This window comes from Paroedura picta, chromosome 6 (assembly GCF_049243985.1).
Source record: "Paroedura picta isolate Pp20150507F chromosome 6, Ppicta_v3.0, whole genome shotgun sequence".
NCBI classification, from domain to species: Eukaryota; Metazoa; Chordata; class Lepidosauria; order Squamata; family Gekkonidae; genus Paroedura; species Paroedura picta.
The window spans coordinates 60,187,777-60,208,346 of NC_135374.1; the positions used below are offsets into that span (position 1 = coordinate 60,187,777).

Consider the following 20,570-nt stretch of genomic DNA (forward strand, 5'->3'; position numbering starts at 1 on the left):
TGTAGTATATAAATGTATTTGTGAGTTTTTTGAAGATGTGAACAAAACCAGCCAAAATTAACTTATTTGATTTCAGGACTCTGAATGTAACACTATTTACAGGCTATAGTCAGAGGTATGCAGGGTTTTCTGGTGGCCTCTATTGGCTACTTAAATGAAAGGTGTTGCTTCAAATGTTAAAATATCTGACCTTATATTCCCCTTGAGAATATATCTGGAATACTACATAAAAATAGACTTGTGAGACAGAGGTGTTACTATTTAAAATCCCCTAGACATGACTATGGGAACCAACATCACATATGGAAAAAGCCTAAAATATTTGTAGATATTTCTGTGTTGAAATTAAAATCATGTTTAATTATTCATAGGTGAATATATTTTGCTCAGACAGTATTTGATATAGATCTCTAGCCATCTTAAAGTGCCATCATTCCAAATCTCTCTATTTATGATCTGGAAATCTACTTTCTGCAAGCCCTTTATTAAAGATCTATTAAAACTGCACACAGATTTACATCAGTAGCAAGCTATACTGATTGGTAGAAAGTGAGCAAGCCTGCCTCTATGTAAGATTGCAGGTATTAATCCCGAGCAGGAATGGGGTACCAGGAAATTGAAAAAAATCAAATATTATGCGGGTTACCTTCATATATTAACATATACACAAACTTTTAAAATGGATTTTAGAATCAGTTTTCCCATCGGTGAGATATGCATCTCTAAGTAGCCCAGGTTCCTTAATAAAATAGTTACCCATTTCTCCTCGCTCCATCTGTGTCATATTTATTAAGCCTACAGTTACTTGACTCCCATTCATTGTACTGTACAGCGATGCTGATACAACAGTTCCCTAATTTTGAATATTGCTCTTTGCTATGTTTGACTTATTTCACAGACTAAATTTCCATATTCATTTTTTACATGTTACAGGCTGTTATTTGAGTTTACAGGTTTAAAGTGTGAATAATTTTTTATAAATGCATCCCCACAGGACTCTAGTAGACATTCAACGTCAAGGAAAGTTAGAGGACTAACAGGTTCACTGATACGGTAAATACCAGCTGCCATCATAAGGAAGCCCCTTCATTTAGCACATGAAATGGAGAAGGTAAAAAATCTCTTGTGGTTGTTTCATCAAAGAGTAAGTGAACACATAATCAAGTCTCAAGGATCTTACATTTCATCAATACTGTGTATATAGCCCTGCTTTCTCAAAAGCAAGCAAACTATAGAAACCTACCTTGCAGATATTTATTTTAACACATCCTGCTTTCCAATACAAATCTGATACAAAAGGGCTGCTTCAAGTGTTACTTTTTAAATAGGCAATTTGTAGGTCCACTGTTGTCAGTCTTTGTAAGAATAATCGCATTTATCATATGTGTATCATACTGAAGGCAAATGAAAAAAGGATCTACCCTTTTCAGAAGAATTGAAATTAGCAGTCAGATCTAATTAAAAAATCACTTTATCTTTGCATACATGTAACTGCGGCCCTAAAGAGAAAGCTAGGGAGGATTAGAATAATAGAATCTTTACACCACTCCGGGAGCAGTATAAATAAAGCAGTAAGGGGGATTGGGGTGGGCCTAGTCCGGGATGAGGAAAGAAGCCCATTGGCACTTGGCCCAGGACTGACAATCAGGGGGGCCAATTGGGAGGCATGGGGCGCCTCCCGATTGCCCCCCCGATTGTCAGTCCTGGGCCAAGGGCCAATCAGGAGCCTCACACAGCACGGCTTCCTATTGGCCCCCCTGAGTCCCGGACTGCCCGCCCAGCTCAGGACTGACAATTGGGGGGGGGGCAATCGGGAGGTGTGAAGCTGGATCAGTGCGTTGCAGCGAAGCAGGGAGGCTGGGCCGGGAGGGAGGGGAGAAGAGGGCTTCCTTGCTGGGGAAAGAGCTGGCCCCAATTCCTTCCCCTGCCGCGAAGCAGGGAGGCTGGCCCGCGGTTGGGGAAGGAGCTGGGCCTGCTCCTAGCGCCCATTGCATTTAAAAGTGCAATGGGCTATATTTCTAGTAATAGAATAATAGAGTTGGAAGGTAACTCATGGGTCATCTAATCCAACCCCCTGAACTATGCAGGACACTCACAACCCTATCGCTCATCCACTGTAATTTGTCACCCCCTTAAGCCTTCACAGAATCAGCCTCCAGAGATGGGATATTCTGCATGCCAAGCAGATATTCTGCCACTCAGCCAATGCCCCTCCAAGGAAACATCTGTAAAAGGTACCATGAGATTAGAAAGCAGAAATGCATTTCTGCAGAGAGATAACTATTTGGCCTAGCTACTATGAAAGACAAGATGGATAGCTACTGTAAAATGTAAACTAGATACTGAGATGTGGGAGATGTACTCCCTGGGTTTATTAGATCAGGGTTCACTTCCCCAAATGGAGGCAAATTTCCTAAATCTGGATTGACAGGTTAAAAACATTGAAAACATCTCTCTGTCTTTGTTGAAATGTTGGGTGTTCATGGAGCAGGCAGTGTCAGGAAGTGCATTTGTTTCATGGATGGGGCGGGGGGAATATCAAAGGTAGACATTCTGTATTGGTAAATTAAGCTTACTGTTATATTTTCCTGTCATTTTCCTTAGATCTGTAAACCAGTAGGTGTGATATTTATTTTTCCAGTCTTGTGGTTTAGATTAATTTGTAGCAGTGGCGTTTTCTTGTTTAACAGCAGACTGTGGTTCAAACGCCTCATATGCCTTAGGCACTCATGCTCAATCATGAACACATAGGGGAAGGCCTGGAGTAATTGCAAAATTCCACCCTTTGTGGACAGCCTTTATTAGTGCTTCCCAAGTCACTGGTAACATGGGAGGATATATTTTAGTGGGGTGGTGACACAAAAAGTAACAGTTACCCATCTAATCTCAGAAGATGGAGGACCCAAATCAGGGCCCCTTGAAGATTACCAGAATGGTTGGGTGGGTTCATAATGGAGTAGGCATGTTGGTCTCAGGCTGTACAGAGCTTAAAAGGTCAAGACCAGCACCTGGACTGATGTAGTCGCTATTACTCATGTTTAATTGTTACTGCCCTGAGCCTACTAGGGAAGGGCTCGCTATAAGATTAAATTTGGGAACTTCAACTGATACAGAAGAGATAAGAATGCCTTCTTAAATGAACAGTGCAAACAAATAGAAGAAAACAATTGAATGGGGAGGATCTTTTCAAGAAAATTGGAGATATGAAGAGAACGTTTCATGCAAAGATGGGTATGATAAGGTAGCGATCCCCAACCTGTGGGCCGCGGACCACATGCGGTCCTTTGACTAATTGGAGGTGGGCCCTGAAGGACACCTTCTCCCCCCCGGCCCTTTACTTCATCCCTCCCAGCCCTTTACAACACACTTCATTGTTGTGGTGTGTCTGTATCTTATTTTGAAGGGATGTTTAAACATTACCATAGCGATCAGAGAGCGTTAGGGCAGTGGTTGGGAGTAGAGGAGTAAACTACCGCCCCACCGGGCCTCAGTAAAAGGCGTTGAGTGGTCCCCGGTGATAAAAAGGTTAGGGACCACTGTGATAAGGGACCAAAATGGTAGGGACCTCACAGAAGCAGAAGAGATTAAAAAAAGGTGTCAAAATTATACAGAAGAACTATACAAGAGCGAGCTTAACATCCCTGATAATCACAATGGGGTAGTTACTGACCTGGAGCCAGACATCCTGGAATGTGAAGTCAAATGGGCAACAATGTGAAGTCTGAGCAACAATACAGGTAGTGGTGGTGACAGCATTCCAGTTGAACTATTCAAAATCTTAAAAGACGATGCAGTAAAAGTGCTACACTCAATATGCCAGCAAATTTGGAAAACTCAACAATGGCCACAGGATTGGAAAAGGTCAGTTTACATTCCAATCCCAAAGAAAGGCAACGACAAAGAATGTTCAAACTACCGCACCATTGCACTCATTTCTCATGCTAGCAAAGTTATGCTCAAAATCCTACAAGCTAGGCTCCAGCAATATATGGACCGAGAACTTTCAGAAGTACAGGCAGGATTTCAAAGAGGCAGAGGAACTAGAGATCAAATTGCCAACATACACTGGATCATGGAGAAAGCTAGGGAGTTCCAGAAGAACATCTACTTCTGCTTCATTGACTATGCTAAAGCCTTTGATTGTGTGGAGCACAACAAATTGTGGCAAGTTCTTAAAGAGATGGGAATACCAGAGCATCTTATTTGTCTCTTGAGAAACATATGCAGGTCAAGAAGCAACAGTGAGAACTGAACCTGGAATCACTGATTGGTTCAAAATTGAGAAAGGAGTTTGGCAAGGCTCTATACTGTTGCCTTGCCTATTTAACTTGTATGCGGAACACATCATGAGAAAGGCGGGATTAGAGGAGTCACAAATTGGGATCAAGATTGCAGGGAGAAATATCAACAACCTCAGATATGCAGATGATACCACTCTAATGGCAGAAAGTGACCTAAAGAGCCTGTTGATGCAGGTGAAGGAGGAGAGTACAAAAGTTGGCTTGAAACTCAACATCAAGAAAACAAAGATCATGGCATCCGGCTCTCTCAATTCCTGGTAGATAGATGGGGAAGAAATGGAGACAGTGACAGATTTTATTTTCCTGGGCTCCAAGATCACTGTAGATGGGGACTGCAGCAAAGAAATTAAAAGATGCTTGCTCCTGGGGAGGAAAGCTATAGCAAATCTAGACAGCATCCTAAAAAGCAGAGACATCACCCTGCCAACAAAAGTGCGTTTAGTCAAGGCTATGGTATTCTCAGTTGCAATGTATGGCTGCGAAAGTTGGACCATAAGGGAGGCCGAGCGTCAAAGAATTGAGGCTTTTGAACTCTGGTGCTGGAGAAGACTCTTGCGAGTCCCTTGGACTGCAAGGCGAACAAACCGGTCAGTCCTAGAGGAGATCAGCCCTGCCTACTCCTTAGAACAGTGGTCCCCAACCTTTTTATCACCGGGAACCACTCAACGCCTTTTACTGAGGCCCAGTGGGGGGGTAGTTTACTCCTCTACTCTCAACCACTGCCCTAACACTCTCTGATCGCTATGGTAATGTTTAAACATCCCTTCAAAATAAGATACAGACACGCCACAACAATGAACATAAGGAACATTTTATTTTCGTGGAAATTTTAACTCATGACAATGACAAATCAATGGGAACCCTGAGCTTGTTTCTCTGCAATGAGATAGTCCCATCTGGGAGTGATGGGAGACAATGACACCCAAAGTGTGTTGTAAAGGGCCGGGGGGATGAAGTAAAGGGCTGGTGGGGGGGGAGAAGGCGTCCTTTGGGGCCCAGCTCTAATTAGTCAAAGGACCACACGTGGTCTGTGGGCCACAGGTTGGGGATCGCTACCTTAGAAGGCCAGATCCTGAAGATGAAACTCAAATACTTTGGCCACCTCATGAGAAGGAAGGACTCCCTGGAGAAGAGCCTAATGCTGGGAGCGATCGAGGGCAAAAGAAAAAGGGGACGACAGAGAATGAGGTGGCTGGATGGAGTCACTGAAGCAGTAGATGCAAACTTAAATGGACTCCGGGGAATGGTAGAGGACAAGAAGGCCTGGAGGATCATTGTCCATGGGGTCGCGATGGGTTGGACACGACTTTGCACCTAACAAGTCTTTTTTGCTTGTCATTCCTTCAATGAGTTCTCCTTTAGTTGCTATTTTAAGTCTTTGTACATATTTTCACTGTGTTTTAAAGATGTCTGTTGGGGAAGCTGATTTTAATTATTTTAGAATGTAGGTTTTAAACTGTGGATTTTGCGGGCGAGATAAGGGGCGAGAATCTTTGTTGGTAGTTTGGGCTGCACTTTTTATTGTACGTTGGTTCATGTTTAGGTGGAGGGGGAGTGGGGGAAGGGGTTAGGTGCCTAAGTGGATTAGAATTCATTTTAGGGCTTGGATGGGATTGATTTGGAATGATTTTGTGGTGCTTTGAATTAATTAGGGGGTGATTGTGTGATTTGAATTGGGTCAGGGTCTGATCTTGAGGGTGAGATTTGTAGTTTGCTCTGATTTGGGAGCTTGAGGGTAGGGCTGTTTTGGCGGGTGGATTTTGATAATCAGTTCCTCAGTGGGTGGATTTTGCTAACTGGTTATTTATTTAATTTGGGTGTGTTGGATTAATTATGTGGTTTGATTTTATTTGGATACACAGCTGTACCAATGAGTTGATTTTGACAATTATTTTTTCCTAGTTGATTTGGGGGTTTCCTGTGTTTCTAGATTATTTGTGCTGGGATAGTTGATCAATTAAGCAGTTTGGGTGCTGGGTTGTTTCTGAAGTGGAGGAAGTGCTTGGTTGTTATTGGAGTAGTTGGGTTGGATTAGTTAGCTGATTAGTCACTTTTCTGATCTTTTCTGAGTTCCTTGCCAGTGTCCCCCCCCCTTGCTCCCCCTTTCCCTTGGTCTGAGATCTCAGCTGGTTGAGCTCTCCCTTTCCCCTCTTGTGTCCCAGAGTACTTGTTTGCCAAGCATCTGCAGTGTCTGCTGGCATCTCAGTTAGTCTCCCATACTGTCCTGATGGCGATGATTATCTGGTTCATGCTGTTCCTTCCAATGGTCAGACCCTGGCCAAGGCTGGGCAGTATGAGGGTGGAGTTCCTTGCTGCAGTTGGGCAGTTGGTGAGTGTTGGGTTGAGCCTCCAGCCAGTGTTGATTTATCAGTAAGCTGCATCCCTGGCTGAGTGGTCTGGCTGGAAGTCTAAGTCTGCTTGATTGGGTTTGCGTGGGTCGAATTTTGATTGTTGTGGGGAAGCCGGGTTGTGTCGAGTAGCCTGGTGTTAGCTCCCTCTTCTTTCTTCATGTTTGAATTGACAGCGTTTTTTTTTAATTTTCTTTTTTGACTTCTTCATTCTTTATTTTAAGGTGACCAGATTTTAACATTGATAAAGCGGGACACCATTGATCAGGGGGGTTCTTGATTAAAAATTAGTTTCATAGAACGCATAGAACACAAAAATAGTATTGTAATATATATATTTTTAATTTCAACATAAGTACAATTTGCCAGGTACCCCCAGATGTCCCTCCAAAAGTGGGACAATTTGGTCACCTTAATTTATTTCTTACTTTCCTTCTGTTCATATTGTGTGGGGTTTCCTCCCTTCTTCTTGTTCAGTCCCTGTGCCTCGGTTCTATTCAGCTCTGTCTGACATTTTCCTTCTTGTCATTTAGTCTGATGGTCTGGGTGGTTTTTCTGTGGTTTGTGTATTGGTTATTTGAGTATTGGTGTGTTGGCCAAATTGGGGGATTTTAAAAATAATTTGAATTTTAGGCCAATTTAATTGGGAGCAGTCTGCTTTGTGAGACTGTCCCGGTCACCATCTTCATAGATTTTGAGGTATGAACAGCCCATACATGCTGGTAGTACTAGTGGAACAGTTGATTTTTATATCCTCCTTTTCACTACCCAAAGGAATTTCTAAGAGGCTTATAATTCCCTTCCTTTCCTCTCCCCACAACAGATACCCTGTAAAGTAGGATGGACTGAGAAAGCTGACAGAACTGCCATGTGCAAACAGTTCTAACAGGACTGTGACTAGTCCAAGGTCACCCAATTGGCTGTATGTGGAGGAGTGTGAAATCAAACCCAGATCATCAGATTACAGGTTACCATTCTTAACCATTACAACAAGCTGGCTCTCTGTTCAGTTAACTAATTTACCATTTATTTTCTTCAAAATTAAAACAGTTTTTGACAAGGATCCCTCAGACCTCTTTTGGTTGGATCCAATTATATTTCTACCAAATCATCTGCTGTTGTAGAAAAGATATTCCTCTACTGGAGGCAAACTGAAGGCAACTTAACCACCACATGACCTGTGTATGGAATTGCTTGCTGGAAGAGTCAGGACTCTCCACTTCTCTTATCTGCCCAGAGGCCTTGCCTCTGTCTCTCTGGCTGCCCAGCACCTGGCCACCATGGGGACAATTTACTGTTTTGTGCACTCCTGGAGGAAAAGCCAATTGTCACTGCCAGTCTTTCTCCTTTTGGCACCCTTTTTAAAATGGTGTGTCTGAGATGGCTGAGGTCTTTGTGATACAGAGAACCACTGCCACCATCAAATGTTATAAAGTATTTATATTTTAAATTTTCATAAGCAGACTTTTATCACTGCACTATATTCAACAAGTGATACAAAAGAATTGGGTAAACTGCAAATCCTGTCCTTTTCACTATACATGCCCTAACAGATTTTAAAATATAGAACAAATTCCCTATCTTAATCAGTTACAGATCTCTACAGATGTGCCATTACCTTGAGATCTTCATCTCTCCACGCAACCACATGGCAAATGGCTGCCTGTCCAAGACCTTAGTTAAGAGGTCTGACTGTCCTGATGAACTCCACACCAGAAAAAGAGACCTTCGTCCTTGCTACCAGGAGCATTTATCACCTCGTTTTCTCCACCACCTGGCCATGTGAAGCTGGGTCAAAGAACCACTTCCTGGAGATTTCTAGGAATTTATTCCTCGAATTTCTTCCTGGAAGCCATTTAGTCTAAAGTCCTCCAAACTTTGTTTCCTGCTTGTAAGAAGGAGGAGAGGTTGACCCATTTGTTGTCTCTGGCCAACATTTGTATGAAGGTGAGATGAGGTACATCTGAAAAGCAATTGACTGACTTGCCCCACCCCTGCCTGGTCTCAACCCAGAAAAAAAAAACTGTTAAAATACTCAATTAAAACATCTAAACAAAAAATTGCATTCCTCCACACTGTTGTCCAACTAATTAATTAGACTTCCTACATATGAGCTACTGGATCCTGGCAACATGTTTTTCAGCTAGTGCTCCAAGATGGTCTGGGAACCAGATGACTGCAGTTGGTGTGCTTATGTGTTCTCACCTTTCAAAAAAGAAGCAAGCCAATTCTATCCTGTTCCACTTAGAGTCCCTGCTCTATATCCACAAAAGACAGGATCCATTTTCACATTAGCTAGATGGTGCAAGAAGCACTCCCCCCCAGCTCCATACATAACTAGCAAAATCCTAGTGTGCCCTTGCAGACTCCTAGGAACCCTAGTTACCACTGTGAAAGATGCTGGTCTATGGAAACATCCTTAAGTCACAGGAATAGGTATATATCTAGTACCTCAACTATATCCACCTACGTTGTTTGATCTTTGGTTTAAGAAACTCATGGACACCAGCAGTGAAATTCCAAGGGGTATAGAACCCAAAGTTGATTTTTATAGCCCTTATGGCTATGTCCACAAAATGCTCTCACAACTGCATAATCACACTTAAGCACTCAGAAGTGCACAGGAGTATTACATATTCCTGTTCTCCACCTTCCTAAGCAAAAACTGCTCTTGAGGTAAAATGTTGATGAGACCACAGGTATTAACTGTTAATTGTTACAGGTGAAGTCAGCCAGTGTTCCCTCCTACTGAAACCAGAATTCATACAGGCATAACGTTTAACTAATATAATGCTGACAATGTATTCAGGCAACATATCCAGTGCATCTACTGAATCCCTTCCACAGCCAACACCCTTAAGATTTCAGGGCACTGAGAAGAATCTATGAAACCTAGCTGACACATAGAATTTATTTTAAACTCAATCAATAAGACCCTAGGCTTGCCACAACTTGCTAATTTCCAACTGAACACTTTGCAAAGGCAAAAAAAGAATTAATCTGAATAACTAATTCTTAAAATAGTTGCTTTTATAGCTGTCAAAGTTTTATACAGATAAGCTGTTCTTTGTACACCTTGTTTTCACATGTAAAATGTTTGATTATCACTTTTATAAGCTTAGGAGACAGAAATATATTTAAAAACCTTTAGTTAGAACAAGAAACCTGTATCCTGCATTGGTATTAAATATCATGAAAAAAATTAAATTCAGTACATGCTCTAGTCCAGTGGTCCCCAACCTGCGGGCACCGGGCCGCGGCTCCCTCTCCCCGCCCCCCCGCAGTAAAAAACTTCCCAGGCCGCAAGCTTGCGGCCCGGGAAGCTCCTTACTGCGGGAGGGCGGGGAGTGGGAATCAGGGCCGCACCCGCGCATCGTGCATGTGCGAATGTGCCATGCGCGGCCAAAATTGCGCATGCACGATTTCGGCCGTGCATGACGCATTCGCGCATGCGGGCCACGCATGCACAGCCTGCTGCCCTGCCGGTCCCCAGCCTCAGAAAGGTTGGGGACCACTGCTCTAGTCCCTTGCTTTGCTATACTTGGACATATAAAAATGAAATTGTCAAACTACCTTTGGAGACCTTCTTCTAATCTAAGAAAAACAAATTATCCTCTACAACCGTAGCAGTAAAAGTCTGGTACACATTACATTATAGAAGCAGACAATGGGAAACCACCTATTTTGGTCTTTTGCCTTGAAACCATAAGGGAGTGGCATATTGATATGAACTCAGCAGCCATAAAGGTGGTTGCTGGCCTCATATGAAAGACAAACAAAGGAAGAATCACTTTTAGCCAACAACTTTAAAAGGACAAAACCCACAATTTTGCAGGTTGGAGACAAGGTCGCTCTGCAGTTATTTTATTTCCATCACAATAAAGTTTGCACATAAAATTATATAGCACGTACAAATGAATAAAGAGTTGGGATATTCTCTTAAGGCAACATATACATTTGGGGTTTAATATTTTCTTAAAACCCTCTTTTAAACAAGTTTAATAGGCAAGTATGTTGCATAAAATTAGCAAAAATATGTTACCAGGTAGATTCATAATGTTGAAAAAATGATCATGTATCAAGTATAGCAAACTCTTCCCAGTCCATGCTTTTAGCCTTACTCTGCCATATATTATATTACTATATTTCTGCCTATGCCCCTCAAAGAGCCTTGCATTCTGCCACCGCCATCTGGCTAATGATCCCTGGCCCAAAAGAACCCTGCTTGACCTTGACCAGGGTCTTCTTTGTCCTGGCCCCCACCTGGTGAAACGAGCTCCCAGAGACCAGGGACCTGACAGAGCTAAAGCAGTTCTGCAGGGCCTGCAAAAGGGAGTTCCTCTGCCAGGCATTTGGCTGAAGTCGGCCAGAATCAACAACACCTACTGGGCCCCTGAACCTCCCTTCATGGAATCCATGTATCTGAATCTACTCCATGGACCTGTTTGATTACTATTCTGTTAAATCTCTTATTTTCTGTTACTATTATTACTGTTACCATTGTCATATTCTAGTTTATTGGCAAAACTGAGTTCAATGTATAATTCCTTACATTCCATGTAAAGCGCGCTGAGCCCCAGGGGAGGGCGGTATATTAATGTAATAAAATAAATATAAATAAATAATACTATAAACTGTTAAGTTGAAAATTAATGAGGAATAGCAATGAACAAAAGAGCAAACTGTGCACACCACATACTGGGGAACCTGTCTAAGGCAGGCAAGGTAACTTCAATTCTACTCCATCTACATGCACTCTGCTTCAGATCCTTGGCAATTAGGAGGGTTTTTTTTTATAGGAGCATATGTGTGAAGATACAAAAGTATTTTGCTCTACACTGAATCCCAGAACATATCATACACAAAGATGTAGATGTTAATATAAAAGAATGATATTAGAGGTGGTCCTGCAATGCCTGCCCTTCGTAAGGTGCACTGCTGGCTTACTTTTTCTCACTTGGTTCTGTGACAACAGTCTGGAAACAATCTTCCTAGCAGCTGCTCTCATCAACAAACTGTTTATTGCAAGAAAGTGCTTAGGTCAAAGGCTAAACATCATCCTAAGCTGAAAACATACATTATAAAAAGTTAATGTCATCCATGCATAAGAAAACAATCCAACATATAGAAAGAAATCTCATCATGTCAAAACTGGCTACCACTTATTTAAATACATTCTTCTGTATTTGAATGAGCAGAACTTTAATTCAAAAGCAATTCCTAATTTCCTTTTAATATTGAATTTTATAAAAACATTTTTATACGAAATACCATCAAGAAAAACTAGCATATATGCTATTTGAATTTAAAATATTAAAATATTTAAGATTAGAACATTTTGATCTGAACTGTCAGTGACAGCTGACACAAATACTACAGACTTGCTGCTATATAGGATTAAGTTTACTACAGCTACTTCAGCAAAATAGCATGTCACATTACTAAGAAAGCTGTTAGTCACTAATGAACACATGCATATCAAATTCTTTCTTGCAATAATTTTAATGTTATCATACCTTGTAGATTCTGCTGAGCATTTCAATGTGATAATATATTTTCTAGACTCATACTTTAAAAATCCTCAGTTGAATTTGGGTTGCACCACATCAGACCAAGAACACTTACTTAAAAGTACCAAGACGGAAGAGATACAAGAGTGATTGTGACTAAAGAATATCATGAACTTAAACACAGTTCCTTTTTAGTTAAATACATTAATTCCACCCCAATCATGTTAAGATGCAGTTCCTTATTCCATGAATTACCAAGCCAGTAATACTTTCTGTTTTTATCCTGCCACTCCCAGCGTTGCCAAGCCATGGTGGCTCACAATTTATATAATATACAGATGTTAAAACCATACAATAAAATTTAAAAACAACCCAATAACTGCATTGTCTACAGAATTAAAGATGAATGAGTATACTTTGCAACCGACCAGAGGGATGTCTTGGCTTAGAGGAGGGGCCCAAGATAACATTTATGTCCGTAAACCGAGATCTTCACTTTTCTATCATACACTAAAGAGCCCCACATATGAAGCTTGCAATTATAGGAAGAATCATATATGAACAGCTATCAGTCAAAGGTTAGTACTAATACAATCAAAAGCAAATGTTAAATGGGTTATATCATTTCAGGAGTTCTACAGCATACCCAATCTTCATCAGACTGGTTTTTTTTTCAGCGTATGTCATTTTTCTATTGTTTAATTTACAAATTCATACTATTCAGCATACTTGGAAAAATGTTAAGAGTATGCTAATAGTTGAACTATATGGAATGCCTGATTTTACAACCCAGTTTGCTATTGTACTATTGCATACTAAAAAAGCATTGTTGAATGTAATTGTAATCATGGTAGTAATTAACTCCACTAGATCCCACCCCTTTATTTGAAATATATATGCATCAAGTGAGCCTTTAAACATATTAGGTCCTAAGAGAAGTTCTGGGTAAAATTTTTTACTGTGGTTTAAGCCACTGTTGACCTTCAACTGACATCATTTTAGAGTGGCTATTTGCAATTTATATGAATTTGAAATCTCAGTGAACACCATACAGCGCATGTGAATAACTATAATACTGGGAAAGGATTAGGTAGAAGCTTTTACAATTTTACAATTTCCACATGTGCCACAACTCAGAAGTTCAACTGACATCTCCCTAGAGACAGAAAATTAATGCTTCATGTGTACAACATATTCCACAGGGGATTTTTTAAAAGCACATATGGTTAGATCAAAAATGGATTGAAAAAAATATATAAACATTTAAGCATTTTAGCGGAAATATATACTTGCCTTCCCAAAATTTAAAAAAATATATTTCAGAGTACCGACTTCTTACTGATTCACAAAATCACTACATAAACAAAGCAAGTTTCACTCACTCAACCTTAATTCTCATTAAAAACATAACAGTGGTATTAATGCTTACTATTACTAAGTATTAATAAATAATCCCTTTAAGACTGTTTATGTTTCATACAGTGGAGATTCTGTAAGTTATTAGTATACTTCTAAGAGTGCAGTTCTATGCAGAGTTAATAATCTGTAGTCTATGGCCTTGGACAGGAATAACTGCATACAGAACTGCACTGCAAGTTATATTGAGTTACAGTATGTAGTGTTTTCTTAGAGAACAGTGATAGTATAGCTATTAATGTTATTAAAATAAGCAATGAGAGTTTTGACATGTATATACATTGAAATGTGATATTATGAGCAGCTTGCATAGATGCTTCACATAACCCTGTTACCCAATTTAGATATTTAGAGAACTTGGTCTGGGTAATTTAACCAATGTGAGGAGGTATCTATGGGATGTCTACCTATGTAGATTATACCTATGTAAATTATAAATAAATCAGTCTAAAGTAAACTGGAAAGCTGTTTTTATTAAGGAGAACTTTAAAGAAGTACAAGCACATAAAAGCACAAAACACTTAAGGTGTCTAAGGAAAACAAGGAGTGAAAAGGCATAGCCTTTTTGAGGAAAGAGGCAATATTTACCTATCATGATAGGGTCCAAGGAGACAGCAGCAAAATGAAAAGCGGTCCACAGGAAAGAGAGGCAGGCCCAACCAAGGAGGAGGTACACAGAGAATCCCAGAACACATACACAAGAGACTGGTACTAGCTGTTCTGCTTTTGTAGGAAAATAGTATGGTTGGACTACGGTTGACATGATAGCCCCTTAAATAATGTCATTGATGTGATTTTGTGCGTGTGTATGATAAAGAACCTGGAAAGCACATGATGGATCTGTCCAGAGTGAGTACAAAGCCCAAGATGGAACCTAGGAAATCTCCCAGGAACGAAACCAAACAATAACCATAACTGGGCTAGAACCAGATATGTTAATGTGTCCTGATGACCACTGGATTACGGGATGAGAAATTGCTAAAATGGAGCAGGCTGTTAGAAAAATATTTTTTACATAGTTGGATATGACCTTTTGTTAGGACTATCTGCAAATACTAAGAAAAATGTCCTTAAAATATTGATTACACAAAAAAGGCAGCAAAGTAGGAGACATTGAAGATAGCAGCAATTTTAAAACAGGTCAACAATTCTGAAGTAATGCTGGTTATGTAGATATGTTACAACTATAAAGAATTCCACTCTAAAATAAAATTCTGCTAATCTCCTTTTTATAAACAATTATCGGGAATGGTGAGTGGAATAAGCTGAATATATTATCTATATTTTATAGTATTTATTTTCATAACACTTACTTTATTGTTTGAGTAGATAAAGGAAACAAAAGACATGGCAAGATCATTTTTACCATATTAAATGGTAAATACCACATTAAACAGTTTACAGCTGAAGGATAAAGCAGCACAAATCCAGCTATACTATGTGTGTTCCTGCTTGGATACCCAAGGGGACCAATGCACCATAACCATGAATCAAGGCTAAGCTTGGTATGTGCAGGTTCGCTAAGTCAGGCTTTCTCAACCAGGGTTTCATGAAAGCCTGGGACTTCTTGATAGCCTTGTAAAGGTTTCCCAAATGTGTGGGAGTTAATTAATTTGGAATAATTAATTTTAAAAAATTGTTAAACATTTATCAGGTGATATGGCCATATATAGTCATGTTAATCTGCTTGCCCCTTCCCAAAATGCTAAATGATGGGCCTGCAGGGGATAGGAAAGGGATGGGACTGGGTGAGTGTATACACAGATATGCTTCCCAACTATATCCTGCACTACATACAACTTTTGGGGGTTCTAGAAGCCAGAAGAATGTTTCAGGGGTATGTAAATGGTAAAAAAGTTGAGAAAGGCTGTTCCAAGCATTGTTGCTAAGTATGAGGCATGCCAACTGGGATTAGGCTTTATTAATTAAATATCTATAATATGTTTTGCAAAGCTGTATATTTTTTCAAGAAGCATACTGTCTTTGGGAAAAGATGGAATACATCTTTATTACGTTACCCACCACAAGCTGGCTTGCCCAGGAGTGGTGGGCTATAAAACAAATTAACAAACAAATAAAATTAAAAAAATTAACCTCAGCTACAAGCCTACTAGAAAGCCTTTAAAAAACAACATTCCCTCTGCTTAGGCTACACATGCAGCATTATTCAATTCATTCGTTTGCCACATGTGGATGTATTAGGAGACAAACTGGAATGGGAAACAGGATAGAAGAGAATAACTATGAGAAAGACTCCCAAACCCTTTGAGAAAAATACTGGGGGCAGGAAGGATTCTCCCCCCCAAAAAAAACAAAAAACCTTATGAGGGAGACTACTATGTGTATATACAGCTTTAATACTGATACGAAAGGTACAATTTTTCAGCCAGCCAAAACTGAGAATTAGGTAAAAGTTGACAAACAAACCATCAGTTGCTTTCCTTCAACCCACAGCATAGAAAGGTGAGAGAACTGGTTTCAGAAAATATACAGCAAAGCTACACGTGCTCAAAACTATTTTCCCCCGTGCACTAGAACTTGAAGCTGCTCAGATTCTCTGCAGTAGAATCATGGATCTTGAAGGGGGAAGTTCTGCATCAAAATGCCTAAAGTGGTAAACATTATTCGGTTGCACATGCACTTTCAGAGAATTTACATGATAAACAGTAACACTGATAAGTAGGGGAGAGAACCTTGTGTTACACTAAGCCTAATCACAGATCTGCAAGCAAGAAAAAAGCTAAACGCAGTGAAAGTCCAGCTGCCATTTGATAATATAGATATTATCTTTAAAAGTTGCAGATTTTAAAAAAAAGATAATATAAAAAAAATTAAGACATGTTTGTATTTCTGAACAAATTAAAAAGGATTGAAATGCATTGAAAAGGCAGACAGGAAAAAATAAAGTCATGCATTGAAAAAAAATTATAATAGTAAAGTTTGGGCAAAGATTACAATATTTCCAATGTCATGGCCGGGCAAGTAAACATTTGAAAAGCTGCAGTTAAGCCATTCAAAATGACAGTAAACTTTGAAAGTAAATACAGCTGTATACTGAATCAATTTCACACCGGACAGGGAAAAAATCACAAAATCATATGAAAGACAATAATCTACAGAGAATAATGAAAAAATATTTTTAAAAAACATGTATCCTCATACCTTAAAATACAATGCTAGAAAGTCACAGACAAAACATGCAATAGAGTAGCATACTTTTAACAGACAATAAGTTGTAGAAGCAGCTGGCAAAAACTCAGTAAAGGAAATGATTGTATAAATTAAAGCATCAAAATGTTCAGAAAAGGATGGAACTATCTGGCAACTACACTTAATGTGTTCTAAATCATTTATAAAAAAAGAAGGAAAATGTTTCAGCTACATAAAAGAGATTGAAGAGATGGTTGTAGTAAAAATGAGATGTGAAAACACTGACAAAACTGGTGACTAGATAGAAAACACACAACAACTTTCCCCGTAAGACACTAACTGTTTTGAGAATCCCTGCTTGTTAGAAATAATATGGAACTCATTGGATTGACACAGAACGAAGCCACTTAAGTGATTATTGATTTCTACTGGATAAGTAGGACAGGTTAACCGTATGCCTCCTAATTTTTATCCTCGTAACCTTTGTAAATTCCCTAGCTACAAATTATTTGCTTTCCATTCAGCTAAAAGATAGTGATATCAGTGCTATGAAATTTATCAAAAAGGTCACTAAATACAGTATTTAAAAATAAAAGCGCAATCATCCAACACTGAACTTCTGAATTTTAGTAGAACCAATCAGAACATCCATCAGCCCCGGTTTCCTCCTAATTTTCTTGTCATTTTTAAACCTTTCCTACAATCCTAGAACATGCATGAAATCATGAATTTAAAAGTTTATAGCAGCAGAAACACTGCGGAAATTTCACCAAATATACAAATCCTGATTTATTTAAAATTGCTTGATTGCCAAACTATTTGTGGTCGAAGCTTTGAAGTGTGTATAGCACCTAATTTCCAGTACAATTCAATGCAATCATCTTCTGAAGTTCTTGACCTGTTTGAGTTTTCAAAATCTTGAAAATCTTTCAAAATGTTGACCTGTTTGAGTTCTCAATATCTAAAAAAATCAACCTGATCAAGTGCTTTACATGTTTTTGACACAATGTGTGTTAAAACTTCCTAGCTCGAAAACAGTTCTAGCTCACAAGCAGCTCAGAAGTGCCATCTTGTGGCTTTAAAAGCCCATAATCATACAGTGAGATGATATCACTCAAGACTTTTCTAAATTCACATTTTTAACAAATACAACATCAAACAGAACTGTGTTTAAATTATATTGTCAAATAAATCAGTCTCTAAAGGGTGACTAACTTTTAAAAGTTTCATTTTTCAGAAACATTGTACTGCTTGAGAAAATTTTAACATTATCTGGTAGGAGCTAGAAGGTGACAAACTGGTTAAATTTAAGTGTTCATGCATCTTTAATCTTTAACAACTGAAAAGAAAACATGTTTTAATTAATACATCAAGTTTCAAAACAAAGCTTAAAATTCAGGGAGGAAGTCAAACTGAAGAGAGCAAACAACTTCACAAAGAAGGTCAGATAAATTAAAAAACATAATACCTTCTTGAATCCTAATTAAATTTTGTCAGCTTCACCAAAGAAGGACCAACCTAAGTCTCAAAGCAAGCTAACTGTAGAATCTCAGATTGGTTCCACATCTAACACTCAGTTTGGACCAAACACAATTCATTCACCATAGTAAAGACAATCCAGGGGATGATTCATTTCAGTATTTTTTGTGCTATTTTTCTGTCTTTTTTCACTTTATTTTTGCAGTTTAAAAAATTACAAAGCAGACTGTCCTGAGAAGACAATCAAAGTGTTATTCAGGCTTTTCAGAACACCTATATATTTTTAAAAACTACCGTATTGGCCGGTATATAAGACGACTGGGCATATAAGACAACCCCCCAACATTTCCACTCAAAATATCGAGTTTGTTACTTACATTACAGTACCTGTTATTGTCACCATTGTACGGCCGCAGCGCAACCGCAGTGCCTCCGGCCCGCCCCTACATCTCCCTGTGACCGGCACTAGTGCACAAGTACGCATGTGCGAACTCTGCGTAGACAAGGGGTGGGCCGGAGCGCTGCTGCTTCCCACCGAGCAGAACGGGCCGGTCACGCCGAAAAGGCTGGCACCCCTGTCTCACTGCTGATGCTTGCCACAGCTGCACTGATGACCCGCCGCAGCTGCGCTGGATACTGTGCGATACTGGATGGTATGTAGAATGAGGTGGGCGAGCATCGGGAGGCCACTATGGGCACCGGGCGGGCATCGGGAGGCCACTATGGGCAGCTATGTCTATCCCAACTGAAGTGCACCCGGTGTATAGGACGACCCCCCCACTTGGAGGCATGTTTTTCAGGGGGGGGAAAGTAGTCTTATATGCCAGCAAATACTGTATTTCTTCTTTCTCCTCCCAGCTACTTTCTCTTCTCTTGCAATGGGTTCTCCTGGGGCTTTCAAGAATCAGTTGTAAATTATGAGCTGATTTCCTTGCAAAGTATGTCAGTTGGCAGGGTTAATCATGGACCTTACATGTCCTAACATTACTCCTACCTGAGTCTAGATGGGACAGGAGACACAGTCATTCAGCACCTATGGAGGGGCAAGGCTGAGCCAACAAGGGCTCTGGAACTAAATGCACCCAATGCACTGGCTGGTAAGGAGAGGCATCCAATTCCTAACAATGAGCCAATTTGTTTTCTAATTAATTTAGTGAGGGAGACAACTATGTGTATATACTGCTCTAATATTAATACCAAAAATTGCTCAGCCAGGTGAAACCATTTGATCCTATTTAATAATGAGGAAGAGTCAAATTAGGGTCTACTCTCCAAAATTGAAAAACACATTAAGCTTCAAAGACACAAATAAAGAATATTATTTATTATTTGATTTATAGCCCACCACTTCCAACCAAGCTGGCTCCTGGCACATTACACATTTAAAACCCCACAATAAAACCTTGTTTAGTACTTAATGGAGTTTCGTACCTAATGGAGCAAGCACAGATCTGCAGGGCCTGCAAGACAAAGTTCTTCTGCCAGGCCTTTAGTTGGGGCAAATAATAATAAACAACTAGCTTCTATCAGGCCACACCCAACCCACATGTTACCATTTACCAACCATACAGGACATCTAGATCTTTGCTGGTATAACTGAGGTATGTTAAGATATTCCAATTTTTAGATAGCCAACATTAATATTTTTAACCCAAAGTCATTTACTGTTATTTTAATTGTTTTAACTGTATTTTAAATTGTCTTAATCAAATTTAATTTTTAAGTCTCCCAGAGGAAATCAGGGCCCTGACAGCGCTAAAACAGTTCTGCAGGGCCTGCAAAAGGGAGCTCTTCCGCCAAACATTTGTTTGAGACCAGGCATAACCAACATCTGCAGGGTCCCTGCCCCCTCCCTCCCCCCAGAAATGCATCAAGGCATTCTGCTCCTGGACCTGTATGTACTATTACTGTTATAATGTTACCACTGTTATTATCAGTTAGTAATTTTAATGTTATAGTTATTTATATGTATGTTTTATGAGCCTCTTGTGGCGCAGAGTGGTAAGGCAGCCGTCTGAAAGCTTTGCCCATGAGGCTGGGGGTTCAATCCCAGCAGCCGGCTCAATGTTGACTCAGCCTTCCATCCTTCCGAGGTCGGTAAAATGAGTACCCAGCTTGCTGGGGGGTAAAACGGTAATGACTGGGGAAGGCACTGGCAAACCACCCCGTATTGAGTCTGCCATGAAAACGCTGGAGGGCGTCACCCCAAGGGTCAGACATGACTCGGTGCTTGCACAGGGGATACCTTTACCTTTACCTTTATGTATGTTTTGTTTCTTGTATAGTTTTAAGTTCTATGTAAACCGCCCTGAGCCTTTGGGGAGGGTGGTATATAAATGTGAAAAATAAATAAAATAAATAAAGTG

The 20,570-nt window shown here is 39.8% G+C and overlaps 1 protein-coding gene across 6 annotated transcripts in view; it reads right to left on the reverse strand.

Annotated features, from left to right (window-relative positions):
* The window catches only part of HLCS (holocarboxylase synthetase), a 130,454-nt gene that overhangs the window by 93,946 nt on the left and 15,938 nt on the right, over positions 1-20,570 (reverse strand). The window lies entirely within an intron of this gene.